Below are 17,171 nucleotides of genomic sequence, written 5' to 3'. Positions count from 1 at the left end.
GACACAATCACAAGTTTAACCCAGACCAGGCTGTAAGTTCCATGACTGTAGGGGGGTTTGTAGAGATTTATTGTTCTTTATCAATTATCCATTATCCGTTATCGGTCAAATCATAATACACTACAAAGCCAAGAGGCCGAGACACTTGCGTCCAGCCAAGAGGCTGAGTCAAGGTCCTAGCCACATGGCCAAGCAGCCATCAGTGCGAATGCACCGTACCCGGAAGTACTGCAATACCGGGCCGATGCGTACCCGACAAATATCGACAGTCCAAACCCTACACCAGATAAATAGTAGACAATCTTGGGATTCCAATCGGCATCATAAATGGAAAATGATACCCGTAATTAACGTATGATGCAGAATTGTAAAGTCCGGGTCCCGTTGAAAGTAATCCAAGGAAACAAAATGTATATTTCCAAAGTAATGGGTGGGAAAAATATATATCCACTATTGTCTGCTGCGACAACAGACAGATCTACCGGTAACTCAGCTTTACCCCACTTCACATCAGCCCGAGTTTGCTCCGCCCCTTCTTTTTGATTCGCTCGTAGAACACATAACAGAATAAATCTCTAAAATAGATACATTACAAAAATAAATATACAGTTGCAAATACATATTATACATGGTTACACATATTTACGATGAAAGACGGTACACCGAGAGAGTTTTCAAAGCTTTAATAATAATAATAATAATATAACTTTCATCCCAAACCGTGCCTTTGAAAGGTACCAACACGCTAGCAGGATCACGCTCGCAATGCATCAAACGTGAATGTCAAAAGAAAGCATCCCGTAATTGTGAAATTCATGTTAGATTGTCCTCATCTTCCTCATAACTATCGCCATCAAGGGCGTCTTCCTCATTATCGGAACGTACCTTTCCTTTACAGACAATGTATGCATAAGCTTAAAGGTTGCAGTCTTTCTTGGCGCACATATTCTACTGGTCTTAATCTTACCTTTTATACTCCAATGCCGCTGGTGGCCGTTAGAAAAAATACATAAATTGGCCGCTTCACTGAATAAGCCGCAGGGCTGAACATTTGGGGGAAAAGTAGCGGCTTATAGTCCAGGATTTACGGTATATATTTTTCTAGTTTTTTATCTGATGAGTTCATCAAGTCTTCCTGTCCTTAGTGCCTCTACCAATAGCCCCCTTCACCCCCACCAAGCAGCTGCACTCACTAAAAGTGAGTTAAGTGCTTGAAAAATGGCAACAAAGATGAGAAAGTCGCAGCTGTGTAGTCTTGCTAAACTGTGTGCATATTTTCGTGTCATTTTACAATTAAAGTGATATATTGTAAAAAAAAAGTGCTCATTTTGAGAATACAAATTACCAAAAAAATAGAATATAAGAAATTTGTTGGGTTTTTGTTTAAAAATGTATTGTTTCAAGAGAAAAGCAGAATAACTCAGAAGAAGTGTTGTATTTGCAAAAGGAAATATTACACGATATGCATTAGAAAATTGACATTTGGGGTCAAATGTATCTGCTTGTTTTTGCAATTGTTGACTTTTTCGGCTGCAAAATTGACTTACTCAGGTTGTTACACACACAGTCAATCACAAAGCGGTTAATAATAGAAAGGAATGTCACTTTCCTTTGACTTTTAACTGAGTCCAGAGTCGAGCACTTCCTGTGTATGCATGTGTGCGTTTGAGTGGCTTTGGCCTTCACGCACCCACCTTTAAACTTCAAATTGTTGGTAAAAAAAAAATGCATATAATGCTGTATTATCTCTGCATCGTGAATGAATGAAACTTTTATTTCGAACATGACAAAAACAAAACAACAAATCGGAAAAAAACACACATTGTTAACGGACATGTTAGAAAGGGAGTAAGAAAAAGCATATGCTTATTAAATCCTACCCCCAGACTTCTTTAACAATTGGATCCCACATCTAGATCCCCTGTGTATACTTATGGGTATACATATTTACATTGACTTTGTGGATACACAGTCTCTTCATTATCATCTCTACTTTTTTTTCACTTTTTTTACCATCATCGTTATCATCATTGCTGTCTCCATTCATTATCATTATATTGTATAACAGGGGTCGGGAACCTTTTTGATCCAAAGAGCCATAAAAGCAAAAAAATGTTTTAAAAAGAAATTGAGAGAGCCACATTATATATTTTCAGACAAAATTGAAAAAACTGCCAAACACGCTCTCTAGACAAAAGCTAATTCTTCAGCACATTTTATTTCACTGTGTGTCATTCGTTGATTTAATCAAATGTATGAAATGATAATAATGCCAAATCTTTTGTCCCAAATCAATGTAAATATGCCATTTACAAGTTGTCTTCCACCTTCAGTTAAGAGAGTTGAGGCATTTTTTTTCCATGAAATGTGTCCTTAATAACGGTTTCAAAACAATGTGCATGCAAAGTTCTTTTGTAAAAATGTCACAAATTTCTGCAAACGATAAGCATATCTTCATATTCACTTTCGGTGTAGACTGCACTGAGCGAGAGAGAGAGAGAGAGAGAAGGATGTGGGATCCGCCCACATGTACTGCTCACCCAATCAAATCGTTTGCCAGTGTATTTATTTATCAGTTTAAGAGGTTTCTTATCGAACTTCTGCATTAAGTTGCTTCGGCCTTATATGGACCAAAATCGGGATGAAATCACTTGACTTTGGAACGCCACAGAGAGATGTGCAATAGTTACATTTTATTTCGGAGCCATACGTACTCATGAAAAGAGCCATATATGGCTCCCGAGCCATAGGTTCCCTACCCCTGTTGTATAATTAGGGTATCTATTATGATAACATTAGCTATCTTGGGTGCTCATGGTTAAACTGACTGCTATGTGGTTGTGTGTTGTCCGTTATACAAGTATCTTTGGACCGGCTACATTAGGGGGTCCGCCCCCAGGCAGCAGGACCACCATTCTTGAGTGTCCTGATCCGTACATTAAAAAGAGAAGGTACCGGAGCTTGAGCCAGATGCAATAATAACAATGTTGAAACAGTCTATAACACAGAGTTGACTTATAGGAAAGCATAAAAGTAACTAAAGGAACACTGTATGATTTAGCGCCTCCTAGTGGTAAAAAAACCACACAATTAGTTTTTAAAAAAATACTGTTTTCAATAATAAGTAACAAACAAGCGACCATAAAAACGTGACATTTTTTTAACAATACTTGTAGGTCAAGAGGTATATATTTCTTTTACAAAACATCAACCCCACCTAAAGGGAGCTGACATGATTGGATATCATCTTGCTGCTACGGGTACCCCCAAAACCAAAAACCTTGTGGAGGGCTGGGCAAAAAATGAAGAAAATATAGCTCATTCTTCCTTCATTTTCAGTTTTATTACACAATACAGCAACATCGAGTAGTCAAATAATACACAATGTTCCTTGAGATTGTCACATTTTAGAAAGTATAATGTGCCACGGTAAAGTTTATTAAATGGATCAAATTATACATTAATGATAAAACAAGATGTAATTTGTCTGGCAAAGTTAACTTTGGACATTAGGAAAACTGTTCCAAAAACATGCTTGCCAGGCTAAGTGGCCGGTCCAAATTGTCCCTAGGTGTGAATGAGCGAATGATTTGTCTGTCCCTGTGTGTCCTGCGACTGGCTGGCAACCGGTTCAGGGTGTCCCCTGCTCACTGCCCGGAGATGGCTGGGATGGGCTCCGGCACCCCCGCGACCCTACTGAGGATAAGCGGTGCAGATAATGGATGTTCAGACTGCAACCTGTTTGGTTACAAGAAAATGATTTTCCTCTCGGATTTCTGCCCAGCAACAAAGTGGAAACTGTCACCAATGACTAATCAGGAGAACTTTGCATGGAACTTGGGCAGAAATGCCACCTGCTCTCCATCCTTTGTGTTGCCTGAGGGACGTCCCTGTTATCTGCTCGATTTTGGCCATCTGGGATGGGGGTGGGGCTTAATGCAGGAAATCCCTCTCGGCTTTAAGCATCCCTGCATCCCTTATGTTGAAGTCCAAAACATTTTACAAGATAGATATCATTATCAGCGTTCTCTCTAAGCTGCGCACGTGCGCAATTGCGCACTGCTCGCAAATTCTCAGCGCACAAGAAAATCTAGCCAGCGCACAAGGGTCCTAAACGGCTCTTCGGGTTGTTTTTGCTTCTTTAATCCCAACATGACCAAATATTATGTAAAATTATGCACAAAATGACTTAAAGGAACGGGGGAATAGAACAAAAAAGAAAAAAATACCAAAATGAAAAAGTAGTGAAAAGCTGGGAAAAAAGGAAGAGAAAAAAAGAAGGAAAAATTTTAGAAAAAAGCCAGAAAAAAAGAAAAGAAAGAAATGTAGGAAAAGAGTAAATAGAGAACAAAAAGAAAAAAGTAACAGCTCGGAAAAAATAAACACAATTAAATTTTTTTAAAGGAATTTTTAAAAAAGTAGAAAAAAACACGGAAAAAAGAAGAAAAGTTTGTTTTGCATTCAAATAATTTTCAATTATATCAAGTGAATCTTGTTGCCAACATTGTACTTCCACTAAAAATGTGATTAAGTACAGTTCTGTATCTTACAACCGACTAAATAAGTCCCCAAAAGTGTTCATATTATGCGACAAAATATATTAGGAAATAGAAAGAAATGGATATCTTGTGAAAGAATTAAAAGAAGAATTGACGTTTGTAGGCCGTGCAACCTTTGCAAAAGTACATGAGTCAATTCATTCAAAAGAGAAAAAGAATTTTGCATAGCCGGACACTCAGCAAAATGTAACTTGATGTCAAGTTTTGGACATGTTTGATAATGAATTATCTTGCCACATTTGGGATTATGGTTGCTCACTGTTGTTTCAAGCGTTGCTCACCGACTTTGTGTGAACGCTCAGACCCGTAAGGAAAATTACAGGGAACATTGGTTAGAAGTATTATAACAAATTCTAACGTTTGATTTACAATTTGACTCATCACGTTAGTATCTATGTTCTATTGAGTTGAGGAAAAAACTGTTTCTCGAGTAGAAGTATCATTTTGAAGGCATCGCGCTTAATAAATGATGAATGATCATGAATGCTTTGCGTGCATGTGTTTTGACTACATGCGTTGTATGTGCGTGTGTGCCTGCGTGTGCACGTGACAGGTGCACGTGGAAGTGCTGCAGGGCAGGACATTTTCCTTTGTGTGCGCAAACATCTGCCGTTTGGCTTCAAGGCTTTGCATATACTGGGCGGGCGTTTAACCCATATGCGGCCTAACGTTTATACGACAACATCCTTTGTCAAGCAACTGTCTCTTAGTACGAAATCATTTCCCCCTACTCCTATTTCCACCTCCAGTACTAGGTCAAATAATTATGCCTATATGATTTATACCATCGTAGAATAGAATAGAATAAATGATGCCTTTATTGTCATTGTTACAAAATGGGTTGAACATATTGTGACAACGAAATTGGACGTGGCACTCCAGTTCACATTTAACAGTGAGGATAAAAGAAAACAAAGAAGGTAAAGGTGTCATGTCCTGCACGGTTGTCTTGGCGCCCAGCTGGCCCCGCCCCTTGACACCGGCTGAGACGCATTGGACTGATTGCTCTTGGAGTACTTAAGCCCTCCTTTTGGAACTGCCCGCTGCCAGATCATTGTTTAACCCTGGTTGGAACCCTGTTCATGCCCGTTTGATCTGAGTAATGCCTAGTTTGTAAATTGAATTATGGCGAGCTGTGCTAGGAATCAAATGGACGAAAAAAATTCAAAGCAGTGGAGTTTACCACTAGGAGGCACTAAATATTACACACTGTCCCTTTAAAAAGAATTTTGAAAGAATAGATCGTGTATTTAAAGACACTGATCATGTCAAATACATTTTCCTAGAAAATCACAATGACCCTCCACTAGTGAGCTATATTCATATCAAGTCCACGGCGTTGGTGACCCGTTTAAGGGAATGAGTACTTGTGAAAAATTCCGGATATAGAAAACTATTTTTAAACTCCTCTAATAACATTTTATTTTAATTCAGAACATTGTTTTGACTGGATTTGACGCTAAAAACTAAAACCATAACAAGATAAAAACTGCACAAATCAGAATAAGAAAAAAATGGCTTTCCAATGAGTTTGTCTTTTTCTGTTGCACATTTTAATATTTACCTTTCTTATTACAACATCAATTGCAGTCTGGTTATCCTGGAAGGGGGATTACCTCATGTGCTGCCCCTTCTCAAGGTTTATTTATTTTCCTCATGCCGAGGTTTTTGAGTTTTTCCTTGCCCTCGTGTAAGTTTTAGATCAGGGGATGGTGTAATAATAGTCTGTAGTTTGCAGTAATCTGTAATCTTTGCAGCCCTTTGCGACTCTTTGTGATTAAGGGCTATACAAATTAACATGACTTGACAGAAAAGCCCAAATAAAAACAGAACTATTTGCATTGAGTCCTCCTTAACAGTAGGTGGCACAATACTTTGGAGTGTTTGACATAATTAATAAATTAACTCATAAATAAGATTTTTTTTCCTGTTGCTGATTTTAATTTTTATTGGGAAAATGTATGTAGAAAATGTAGAATTGGGCAGGAAAAGATACTCAGTATCTGGGCCAATATTTGAGGGTATTATACTCGTAATCTACTGGCTGTTTTACAATCAGGAACTGGAGATCAAAATTACATGAATACTATTATTGACGTTCATTTTTAGCTAAGTCAAGCAGAAAATATTTATATGTGCATTTTAAATTTATTGGTAATCGTTTTTGGGGGATTTTTTTTTCTGTTTATTGACTCTAAACAAGGGGAAATGCAATCATTAAAAAGGGGAGTGATTGGTTGAGGTTGACAAGTATGAATATCCAGGGTTGGGTAGGGTTACTTTAACTGGGTTACTTTCAATTACTTTTGGATTACTCCAATATCAAATATGCTAATAAAAGACAAAAGAAACTAAATATGAATAAAATTCCAAAATTTTGTGCAGGCTTGGGGAGTAACGGAATACATGGAACGGCAAAAATGATGTTGGCAAGCTGTTTGGATTTATTATCATTTTGTTTCTGTCGCATTTTATGTTAGTTTTGCCGGAGATCAAAGAGATCAAAGCCAGGAGAGAAAGCTTACCACGTGTTGTGAGTCATCATTGTATTCATATTTAGTTTCTTTTGTCTTTTATTAGCATATTTGGTATTGGAGTAATCCAAAAGTAATTGAAATTAATCCAGTTAAAGTAACAATACCCAACCCTGTGAATATCATTGTTTTACAAATGACCACTCAGCCACAGATGCTAATTCTCTCACATTTCTGTTAGCTATCAGCTAGCAGAATGAAAGTTAACCTTTGCGGTTGTTTGGTCGATCGTTTTTGAGTTTAATGCTTGACATTGAAGCACACGCATCTCACGTTTCTTTTCAAATACAAAAATAAGCAAATAATCGTCAAAAATCTACAGTTCCGTAGGAGTTGTGTACTGAAGGCAAGGTAGTGTTTGTGAATTAGGTCAAGCATGTGGTGCTGAAGACTAATAGCCGCCCCCTCCCCCAGCGGCAGACTGTAGGCTAGGTCAGACGCCATGGTCATGGTAATTTGAGGAATGTGTCCATTTCCTCCTTTGCAGGAGGAGGTCAAACAAAAGAAGCGTCTCCCACCTCCGCTAGCGTCACCAACAGAACCTCACATTGTGGCGCCCGCACTTCCGATAGCCGCAAAAAAGGACTAATGTTTATGTGAAGCTACCCTTGGGAGATTTGAAACTTTTTCGAAACCGGTTTCTGTTTTGTTATGTCAACGTTTCAAGTGAAAACAAAGAAAATGTGTTAATGTGTTTAGTGTGTTTAGTGTACACATGATTGCTATACAACCATAACAGAAGACAAACTGTTTTTGCTGAAGCTACTGAATTCCTAGCTTGGTCCCATGAATTCCTGTTAAGTGGGATTTCTAGGGAACTACACATAGGTCCGTATGTCAGTCTTTTTCTTTGTTCAAATTCGCTGAAGAAGAAGCTAACTAAGCATAGCCAATCAGGGTTCCTACAGTTTAAGGCAAGTTCAATTCGATTTTTTTTGAATGACTTTTGAAATCACATTTAAGACCAAGTCCACAAAAAAGCCATCCTGTCAAAACTGCATGCAAACATGTAGTCAATGTCATAGTCGGGGAACATTGCCCGGAGTAGGTTTTCAACTCCCTCATTTGACTTAAATGATAAGTATTTCGTCCCGGTGTTCAAAGACCATAGAGCCTCCACTTTTACTGTCGACGCAAATATTAGAAAATGGTATGGAAAAAATAGACGGACAGAACTAGGACATACCTGGTGTCTGTTGGCAAGTTGATTCTGAAGCTGTGTTTCACATCTTGTATGCGTGAATCCAATGCACTGAAACGACCCAACCTTGATCCAGAAAGCTTATGTAATTATTGTGGTGTTCCGCAGGGTTCAGTGCTTGGCCCTCTTCTTTTCAGCATTTACATGCTTCCATTAAGTGATATTATTCGCAAGTATAATATCAGTTTCCACTGCTACGCAGATGACACTCAACTATATCTTCCGTTGGAGGAATCTGCCACACTAAATTGTGGAAATATGGAGGCCTGCCTCACTGAGATAAAAGAGTGGATGTCACTCAATTTCTTGCGTCTTAACTCTGAAAAGACCGAAATGTTAGTTATTGGTCCATCTAAATGCCGCGAATTATTCTCAAAAACTGCTGTGAACATTGAGACATGTCACATCACACAGAGTGACTCAGTTCAAAATGTAGGTGTCATATTTGACCCCGATTTGTCCTTTCAAACACATGTGAAGAAAATTACTAGAACCGCTTTCTTCCATCTTCGTAACATTGCTAAAATTCGTCCTATACTGTCTCCGTCGGATGCGGAGATAATAATTCACGCGTTTGTTACCTCCCGTCTCGATTACTGTAATGCACTACTCTCCGGTCTCCCGAAGTCCAGAATCAAGAGTCTTCAGCTGGTACAAAATGCTGCAGCGAGGCTTTTAACTAGGACAAAAAAGTCCGATCACATCACCCTGATTTTGGCTAACCTGCATTGGCTCCCTGTCAGCCTAAGATGTGATTTCAAGGTTCTCTTAGTATTATACAAAATCATCCATGGACTTGCTCCCTCATATCTTTTAGATCTGATTTCCCCCTATGTTCCGGTCCGAAGCCTACGTTCTGAGAGCGCCGGTCTACTAGTGATCCCAAGAGCCAAGAAGTGTTCCGCTGGTTCGAGAGTGTTCTCCATCCGGGCACCGGTGCTGTGGAATGCTCTTCCCCCTGAGATCCGATCTGCAACCTCAGTGGAAATGTTTAAATCAAAGCTTAAAACTCACTTCTACTCTATAGCATATGAATAACCTATACTTTTCGTGGACAATATCTGTGTATTATTTGTGATTGCAACATCCTTTGCTGTCTGGTAATGGGATACCACATGTGCGGTCCCTTCTCAAGGTTTCTTCATTTTCCTCATGTTAAGGTTTTTTGAGTTTTTCCTTGCCCTCATGTTGGTTCCAGATCAGGGGATGGTGTAATAATAGTCGGAAAAAAAATAGTCTGTGTAATAACCTGTGAAGCCCTTTGAGACACTTTGTGATTAAGGGCTATACAAATAAAAATTACTTGACTTGACTTGCTGAGTTTAAAATACTTCTTGTACACAATACACCGTGGCTTGTACACATGATTCGGCACAGCTTTTAGCCATGGTGAAAAAACGTTCGTCGGTGAGCAACTTCTCGATAAATTGACACTTTCCCATTGTCCAAAGTAAATGTCTCTGGCTGAAGTTTCTATGTGTATTGTGAGTAGACATAAGACATGCGTCTCATCTGATTGACCGAAACTGCAGCATCATTTTCATAGTTTCGTAAATGTGGTTACGCAATGTTACCACTCAAGTTGTCATAATTGCCGATTCACAGCACCTGCGACTGCTTAATCGGCGCCAACATCCCAGACAGCTGATTGGCTGATGTACTCCTTTCAAACCCCCAACTTCCAAGAGATCCCTGTCAGATCGTTATGCGAACCGTTGCCCCCAGCCCGGTAAACTCTTATGTCATACTCTGTTCCTGCCCTGCTTTTCTCTGCCTGATCCTTGTTGCCAACTTGTTTCCGAACCTGACTCTGCCCAGTTCTGCCTGCCTGTTATCCGATCGGTTTTGCCCCGTTACCTGCCTGCCTCCTGTTGCCGACCTCGTTTCCGAACTTGACACCGACCTTGCTCTCCAGTCCCGGCTAGCGACTTGTAATTCCCGCCTGTCTTCGACTCTCCTCTCTAGACACGGAAGTGCCACTTCCGCATCTCCTGCTCCTCTTGTCCGTCAACCATCGGATCGTGGAAGTAAGCCCTGCTCTCCTTCTTTATTAATAAAAAACTGAGAAAACAAGCGCTATTGGGTCCTGTGTCCGTTTCTGGTCTGTGACAAGAGTAAAACTGTGAATTACTAAGAAAAATTCAATTGATTAGTGTTACTAAATCTTTTCTGTTCCAACAACATAAATCTTATAAATGTGTTCATTTTTAAAATGTTTTAAAGTTGGATTTAAGACATTTTAATGCCAATCAAGGCCTTATTTTTAGGTCAAGTCATGTTCATCTGTATAGCCTTTAATCACTAGAGGTCTCAAAGAGCTGTACAGACAATGCACAGACACCAACAACATGAAATATTGGTAATAACAGAATGTCCAGTTGACAGCTTCCTGAGGCAAACATCGTTCAAAAGCTATTGAATACAAGTGTGTTTTAAACCTAAATTTCCGCAGTTCTGCTGAGGTTGTAGATAGAATCTCATAGGGTGGGGCATTCCACAGCACCGGGGCCCCAATAGATGACGCTCTCGATTTCTTCCTAGCTCTTGGGCTTCCAGCATTTTGGAGCAGGAACACAGGGGGAAATTAAATCTGAAAGATATTAGGCGGCAATTCCGTGCATAATTTTGTAATTCCAACAGAACCTTAAAAATCACATCTTAAACTGACTGGGAGCCAATACAAGTCAGCCAAAATTGGGGTAATATTTTAGAATAAATGAAATGAAATGATCAAGTGAAGACTTCCCAGAGCGCTTTACAGTAACCTGTTTATTGGGGGCATTAGGGGTTCAGTGTCTTACCCAAGGACACTTCGACATGTAACACGGAGGAGCCAGGATTCGAACTGCGATCTTTTGATCCCAAGACGAGCGCTCTACCTCCTGAGCCACTGCCGCCCCGTAAATCGAATTCAATGCCTTTAAGACTTTTCAAGGATCCGCAGGAACCCTGGCCATATAAAACTTCTTTCTAGTAAACGTCCCACAAACAACAAGAAACAAGGCAGAGTGGCTTCTAAGGTGCTTCTACAGGTTCCTTAAGACATCATCTTGATCCTGTGTCTTTGAGGCTTTACTGATGGAAATATTTTGTGCCTCAACTCATCATTGTAATTTTCTAGTCAAATGATTTTTAAATATGAGTCTATTTAACCCTATTTTTTACATAATTAACCTCATAATAATATAGTTATAGTTATTAGTTATAAATTCCAGTTTATGGGTACATGGACAAAAAAACATCCATTCAAGTATTGATAATTATTTTTAATAAATTAATTAAGGTAATGTGGGCAGCACGGCGGCGCAGTGGTTAGCGCGTGTGCGGCACAGTTCTGAGGTCATGAGATCGAACCTGCTGTGTGGAGTTTCCTGGGTTTCCTCCGGGCGCTCCGCTTTCCTCCCACATTCCAAAAACATGCATGTCAGTCCAAATTGTGCCTAGGTGCTAATGAGCGAATGAGTTGTCTGTCCCTGTTCCCCTCGACTGGCTGGCAACCAGTTCAGGGTGTCCCCTGCCCACTGCCCGAGGATAGCTGCATACCCGTCAACCTCCACGCCTCCATGGCCGTACAAACTGTCGTATTTTCCCGTACAAAATAATCGTACACCATATTGTTTTTTTGTTTTTTTTCGGAATGATGCATGATGGGATATCCCCAGGCGGCAGACGCGTGCGATTAACAAATTTGCCTTTTTCCGTACAGATTTCCTTGTACGTCGTATTCGTCTTAAAATGCATAAAAACGTACTTTGTACGGCAAAACCGTTCAGGTTGACAGGTATGTAGCTGGGGTGGGCTCCAGCACCCCCGTGACCCTGCTGAGGACAAGCGGTGCAGATAATGGATGGATGGATAATTAAGGTCATAGAATCCACGAATTAAACAAATTCATTTATTGATCGTTTTGTTGATTGGTTTTACATGAAATACAAGCTAAATTCCGATTTATTGGTTTTATATAGCGAATGACCCGAGTGACATGGCCGCTTTCTTGTGTCCCGTTTCATCTGGAGTGACGAAAGCGTGACCAACCTGGGTGCCGAGGTGCCTAACTTGTTTGGGTTGGCCATGGTCCACAATGTTTTTGTGTTTTCGCTACTTTTCCCTTTTTTGTATGTGTGTGTATGTGTTTGTCTTGCTGTCGGTCACCCCTGTTGAGGGATATGACCAGGGTAGGTAGGTAGATAGATAGATAGATAGATAGATAGATAGATAGATAGATAGATAGATAGATAGATAGATACAGCAAATGAGCATTTTCTAAGCTAAGTATCTGACTAGCTTTTTAGCTACCGAGCTTTATACCCTTTTTGTCAGGCAGGATGTAAGGAAAACTGAGATCACTTGCACTCGTTTCTTGGTTTTTATTGGAAGGAAGGAATGACAAGACGTGAATCTTCGATCCGTTGTTTGACGCATTGTCGAGACTTGACAGGCGGGTGAAGGCTTGGCGGGAATGGTCGCGGACAGGCGTAGTCGTCGTGTTGTTGGTTGGGGCTGGAGAAGAAGGGCGTCGTTGTGTTCGGAAGAGAGATCAGGAGTCAGGCGGGCAGGGCAGGTCGTAGGCAGATTCGGAAACGGGTCGGCAACGGAGATCAGGTAGAAAAACAGGAGGCAGGCAAAGAGTCGGAGGTACGGGCTTTCTGAGCAGATGGCAACAGATCGCATTGTACAATCGTACAAAGTGTTACCGGAAGCTGGGGATTTAAATATACAGGGTGCGCCAATCAGCTGTCCTGGCTGTTGGCGCCAAATCCTGAACACAGGTGTTCCCGATCCGGGTGATTGTGACACTTTTAGCTATTTAGCAAGCTACCTAGCTAGCGTTTTACATTTTTTTGCATGCAATCTAGCTAACATCTTATCTTTGTTGCTTGTTGTCAAGACCTTTGAGGCTCCTTTCTAGCTATTTATCTATCTATCTTTTTTAGCTTTCTATAAAGGCTATTTAGCTGTCTTTTTACTCTTTTAGCCAGCTATCTAGTTCCCTTTTAGTTTATTCTTGTTTAACTTTTTAGCTAACTATCAAGCTACCTTTTTGGCTATTTAACAAGCCATCTAGCTAACTTGCTATTTTAGAAATGCATATCAAACTGGGTCCCCTTTGCTCGAAGTAGTAACAAAAAGTATCTCTCAACTTGAAAAAGGTCGGGACCCCTGCTCTATGCAGGTTTTTTTTTCATCGTGAAGGATTTTATACATTTTACTATAAAGGATTTTATACGATTAAATACAAGTTACATTTATCGAGCGCAATGAAGATTTTTACCGGGTAGGCTGAAGTTCGATGACAGGTCACGCTGATTCAAATTCTGAATGTTTTGGCTGGGGAAGTTTGATAACAGGACTCTGACGGGAAGGCAGGCGATGTTTGGAGAACAAGGCCCTGATGACGTAGAAACGGCTCTCCTGTTTTGAGTTTCTCCAGACAATGAGGCGAGGGGGTGGACCCCACGTGGGGGTTTTCCTGGCACGCCCATGGGAGGAGCCGGCACACCAGCTTGCGGAAAAAACGTGGAGAGAGGGAGAAGAGAAGATCAAGAGAGAAGGCTTGACAGAGACTCGAGCGACAATAATTCGGCTAATTCGGGTACATATTCGATGGAGTACATTTAAGCTAAATTATTTAAGAAATAAAATCTGCCCCCGTGTGGAAATGCCGGTCTCTTGTCCATATTTTCCCATCAAGAAACAAGCGCGCATTGTTAGGAGAATGTAGGTTGTGTTTGGTTAATGGAGTCAGATAACTAATCTGAACAATTTGGTAAACAGTACATTTTAACATTTAATTCCTAACAATTGGAACTATGCATTTCCAATTGTATCCACCACATTTTCCAGTATGGAGGGGGCACAGGAAATATAAGACGCACACATTTTTGGCCAATTTATGGGTTTTAGGGGCGCCGTATAGTCTGTAGAATACGGTAAAATATTTGAGCAAAATGCTATCTCATATACAGTAAATAACATTGGTAAAATGGCGGCGCCCTCTGTTGGCTGCGGCTGCATCGGCTCGCTACAACGGGTCAGGTGTATCGACATTTCGTTCTGTGTACATTGTTACAAAGAATGACAATACAAAGGAAATTATTATTATTATTATTATTATTAAATGACACTTCTTGAAAACCCCACGAAGATGACATTGTGAAAATCGAGTAAACAACAGTTAGCCTTTTCGCGGCGTGGGCTCGTTTCTTTGCACAACGGCTCGCCTTATCTGGTGACGAGTGTCTGTTTAACTGCCATGCAAATGAGCAGGTGGACGTTTGCTTGCACGAGATAAAGAAATCCTTCGCCGGTTCTGAGCTAACAAGCCTCGTTTTGTTTACAGGCTGCCGGCATATTAGCCGAAACCCCACCCAACCCTCATGGACGGCCAGCTGATCCCAAAGAAACTACTGGTAGCTGAAATGGGGGTGGGGGCAGCAGATGGCAGGTCTGCCCCCGTCATGTCTGCTTTTGGGGCTTGGAGAACAATGCATCTCTTACAGCTTCTGCTCAAAAGAGGGAAGATAGCCGTGGGGGGTTGAGTTTGCGGACAGCTGGCAGGCAGTGTGCCATGGACACCGACTACCCAGCCGCCCTACCGCCCCCCTTACCCGTACACACGGCACACCAGGGCCCTCACGCTGCAATTACCCGGCACGAGCCCCGGCTTAAATATTTACCCCGTGTATGCAAATCACCCCTTCATTGATTGGTTCTCCGTGGAGATCTTAGAAATTCTTTTTAAAACTGTTCCACTGTTAGCGTGCACATTGAACACCCACTGAACCAATCATCCATCCATCCATTATCTGCACCGCTTCTCCTCAGTAGGGTCACGGGGGTGATGGAGCCCATCCCAGCTATCTTCGGGCAGTGGGCAGGGGACACCCTGAACTGGTTGCCAGCCAGTAGCAGGGCACAGAGAGACAGACAACTCACTCGCTCATTCATACCTAGGGACAATTTGCCAATTAACCTGACATGCATGTTTTTAGAATGTGGGAGGAAACCAGAGCTTCCAGAGTAAAACCCAGGCAAGCACGGGGAGAGCATGCAAACTCCACACAGGGGGTTCAATCTCATGACCTCAGAACTGTGCCGCACACGCGCTAACCACTGCGCCGTCGTGCTGCTATCTGTACCAATCAGTGCACCCCATATTAGATAGAAGTTCGGATGTCGTAGTATGCTAAAGCTGACATCTTTTGTAGCCATGCTTGTGATTTGCACTTTTCTACAACAAAATCAGTCCATGGATGCAACAATTGATTGTTTTTAAATATGGCCTAGTCTAGAAGGAGTTTCTGGGGAATAGAAAGATTTTTGTCAGCCTTCTGAGGCCTACAAACTACAAAATCTGAAGTTCATGAAGACCACATTCGATAATAGAGAAATATTGACTTTTTCTAAAGGCCAAAAGAATTCGCACTGTGGGCCACAATTGCTTTCCCCTCGTTTTACAATATTTCTTTCTTCTTTAAATAACCTATTAGTTAGGTTTTGTATCTCATTTTAAGGATTATATTTGTTCTTATTTAATTCTATTTATGTTTTGTCTTCCTAGTATTTTTTTTCGATTTACTACTTTTTGTCGGGACCAGAACGGAAACAGGACCCAATTGCGTAGCGTTTACCACAAGTTTTATTGAAGGAAAGAGGAAGGGCTCGCTCATGATCCGGTGTTTGCTGGACGCGGGAAGCAAGTCGCCCTCGTACTCGGATCACAGTGGATCTTCGATTGCGAGCAATGGCAGTGTCAGGGACAGGGACTGGAGAGCAAGGCGTGGTTGGAAACGAGTCGTAAGCCAGAAGAGGAGAGTAGACGTAGTCAGGGATAAAAGGGGTCGTAAGCCGGGACGGGGGAGCAGACGTGGTCAGGATCAAAACTGGTCGTAGCTGGAGACAAACAGGACCAAAAACAGGACAGGTGGAAGTCAGGGTCGAAAGAGGCTTGCCTAGTATACACCGAGGTTCGCTGACGGACTGACAACAGGGGATTGACAGGACTGGGTTTAAGTCGGGACAGGGCGCCAAATGAGCAGCACAGATGAATCAGTAATCATGACACTTTTTTGACTTGTGAAAATAGGAAAAAATAATAATACTTAAAAAGAGCTGAAAAAGCTTTGTGTATGATTTTCCCCCCTAATTTTTCTGTATTTTTAACTTTTTTTTGAAAAATGTAACCTCTTTTGGTAGCTAATGTTAAGGCTTTTTGTTTTGGTCTTCCTAGTCCCTCCCGCCCCCTTTTTACAACTTAACTTGTTTTTGTGACAAAAAAAAATACTACCCCAAAGGAGCAAAAAATTGCTACAGTAGGTTTGTTGGCAGAAAAAGCTTAATGTATAGATTTATTCCTTACTTCACTATATTTTTGGTAACTCATTTTAAGTATTTTTGTGTATATCAAATTTTATTTATATCTGATCGGACTTATATTTTCTTCTTATTTTCTTACTTATTTTACTCATCAAAAGAAGCAACAATGTGCTACCTACCTATTGTATAGATTTTTGTCCTTGTTTTACTGGATTTTTTTACTTATTTAATTGTATTTATATTTTGTCCTCTTGGTATATTTTTCTTACTTGTTTTGGTAGCTCATTTTTGGTAGGGGTACTGTTTTTTGTTATTTAATTATAATATTCCTAAAATATTTATATATATATATATATATATATATATATATATATATATATATATATATATATATATATATATATATATATATATATATATATATATATATATATATATATATATACATATATATATATATATATATCATATAATCTCATCTCATTAGCTGTACCGCTTATCCTTATTAGGGTCGCGGGGGCGCTGGATCCCATCCCAGCTATATATATATACATATATATA

This window comes from Urocampus carinirostris, chromosome 12 (assembly GCF_059441175.1).
Source record: "Urocampus carinirostris isolate Australia breed hairy pipefish chromosome 12, RoL_Ucar_1.0, whole genome shotgun sequence".
NCBI lineage: Eukaryota > Metazoa > Chordata > Actinopteri > Syngnathiformes > Syngnathidae > Urocampus > Urocampus carinirostris.
The sequence above is the reverse complement of the archived record's forward strand: the minus strand, read 5'-3'. Positions refer to the sequence as shown.